Source organism: Felis catus, chromosome F1 (assembly GCF_018350175.1).
Source record: "Felis catus isolate Fca126 chromosome F1, F.catus_Fca126_mat1.0, whole genome shotgun sequence".
NCBI lineage: Eukaryota > Metazoa > Chordata > Mammalia > Carnivora > Felidae > Felis > Felis catus.
Genome location: NC_058384.1, coordinates 64,645,397 through 64,648,278, shown reverse-complemented (window position 1 = coordinate 64,648,278; position 2,882 = coordinate 64,645,397).

The following is a 2,882-nucleotide window of genomic DNA, read 5'->3' as shown; positions in this document are numbered from 1 at the left end:
CGCAAGAGGAGGCCACACAGACCTCGTCATGCCTTTACCCCAAGGATGAGCCAAGCTAGGCCAAGCAGGGGGAGCCATCTTCCTCCTCCTCCCCCCCACCCCACCCCCCCATCTTTCTTCTCCAGGCCTTTCCACTGGTCACAATGGGCCTAACCTGCTTTCTCTCCACCTCCGAGGTGATTTTTCAAGGCAAGGAGGAAATGAACTGAAGTTGGCTCCTCCCTCCTCCCGCCCCCCCCCTCCCATTTCTCCCCCCAAATCCTCAGTGTGACCTCCATTTGCCCAGAACACATCCCCTTCCCAACCCACCCCTGGCCTCCCCCACCCCCAACACTGGATTCACAGGTTTGCACCTGTTAGAAATGAACCACGAGGGAGCATTGGAAGCTGACGAGACAGATGAGCTGGGTCCATCTCAGACCCAATGACAGGCTGGCTGACTTGCGACCGTGGTCTGGCTGGGCACCATGTCACTGGGGCAGGCGATTCAGGAACGTGAGCGTAGGGTGATACTCATTCATTGGCTCGACAAATATTTACCCAGCAGCTACAACATGCCAGGCACCTCGTCGCATCCACAAAACCAACACAAACCTGCCTTTTCACGGTGTACATTCTGTGGGTGGAGAGAGAAAATAAATAAGTCAAATACAGTGTGTGTTGGGTGGTGATAGGAGAAAGCAGGGAAGGAGGACAGGGTGCAGGCGGAGGGTGGGATGTGCAATTTTAAGGACGCTGGCTGGGGAAGGCCTTACGTGGAAGGGGACATTTGAACAAAGACCTGGAAGAAGGAGGGAGCCGTGGTGAGGACGGGAGGGGGACAGTCCCTGGGCGCAGGGCACTGGGAGACACCCGTGTGGACAACCTTGGAGAACGAGGTGCCATTCAGAGGAGCTCTTGCCCTCAACCCCAGGGCTGGGACCCCGAAGTGGAGGGATGGGCAGGAGAGACGAAGGAGGCCATATTAGGCACAAAACCGCGGCCTCCCGTGGCCACGAAAAGGCAAACCGAAAACAAAGCGAGTTTGGAGGTGTCCGCGCAGGCCATTTCCAGAAGGAGGGAGGTGAAGCTTCGTTGAGGGGAGACGGGGGTTTCCCACAGAGCTTGTGGGCAGGTGGCGGTCACGGGCAGAAGCGAGGCGCACCCCGTGGCCAAGCCTTTCTCCAAACCCGCCCATGTTTGCCTTGAAGAAGGGGTTATTCCCGGGGCGGGGAGGGGGGGTAGAGCTCCCCGAAGCATCGCTGAGCAAGATCAGGGCAGCAGGGCGGTCAGGCGACACCAACCCCAGCGCAGGGGCCCCACAAACCCCCCTGACCCCTCACTTCCGTTTCCCGGGTGCTCGCTGTGCCAGGGACGTTGCCCTGCTTTCTGCACGGGGCCAGCAACACCCTCGCAGCAACACGAGGAGGGAGCCGGTGTCTTGAGTCCTCGGGTGAGGGCCACCCCCACCTCCACACCCCTTTGGGCCATCTGTTCTTCTCCAGGCCCGCTCCCTGCTGAGCAGAACCACACAGGCCCGCGGCCAGGCCGGCCTGGGCTCAAACCCACGTCCCTCCATTGACTCCTTACGTGGCCCCGGGTCGCCCTGAGACCCAGCACGCTCGTCTGGGCACCAAACGGGGGGGAAGCGACGCAGGAATAGCCACCTCGGGGACCGCTGTGGGAATCTGCCCCGAGAAGGCAGGGACTCTCAGTCTTGGCTCTGAGCCAGGCCGAGTGTCTCAGAAAGTTGTGAGGCGTGTGGCCAATAAGCCGTAGCTGTAAATAGTTAAATCAGGGAAGGCTTGGTTTTTTACGTAGAACTGTTAGTGAATTCTGTGCTGTCTCTGCAATGACATCACTCTCTGGCTCCGGCATCCCACAGAATCTCCAGAACCAAAGGGGCAGGATGACAGCTAATCCCCTGGGAATTTGCATATAAGCTGCAGCCTATCTTATCTGTGTCTCAGCCTGAGGGACCACGGCCCCCAAGCAAATACCATCTCCCCCTGCAGCATGGCGTCAGGATCAGGGGCTAATGGCCCCGGGCACGGAGCCTAGCCCATAGGAGGTGCTCCTTGGCAGAAGTCGCCACGACAGGGCAGTGAGAGGTGAATGAAAGTCACCCTTGGGCACAATGCTGTGGCTCTGCCCCCCCTCAGGAAACAGCTGCCCTGAAGGAGAAAGCGGGGAGGGAGGAACCCACTGTGGGGGGCTGGCCCGGGGTCTGTCCAGTTCTCCGAGGAAGACCCGGGGTGGGACAGGGAGGCCGTGGGGTAAAGACACCTGGGAGCTGGAAACCACAGGGCGGAACGCCCATGCCTCGGTCAGGGCCAGCTCAGGACAGCCTGACCCCAAGATTGGTTATCTTGGTACGAGGCCGCCCACCCAGAAGGGAAGCGCTCCCGCCTGCTCTCCCAAGCACGTGGGGTCAATCAACAAGGCTTCCTCCCTCCAGCCACCACCACTGACTACTTCCTGCTCACTCACAGCCTGTCAATTCCCCCTCACCGCTGCACCCTTGGCCCCTAGCCCCCAAGCTGATCTGGCCAACTGGACAGGGGCCACCGTGTCCCAAGCCTGCCCGAGGGGCCCCCCGCCCGGCCCCACCCTCCTCTGGCTGGGGGAGGGGGCCGACCAGGAGCACCAGGTGGGATCCCTCGGGTAGCTGTGGGCACCGCCCGCATACCCTCCAAGGGCAGCTGCGAGGCCCCGTCCTCAACCCCAACCTACCCTCACCTAAACCACGGGAGCCAGAGAACAGGGAAGAAAATCACAGATGGGGGTGAGGATCGCAGCCTTTCATCCGAAATCCCTCTCCCCTGTACCAAGCACCACGCTGCCCCCCACGTTTCCTCCCTTCCCAGTGGAGGGCTCACGGCCCTAGACACAACCAGAGTCCA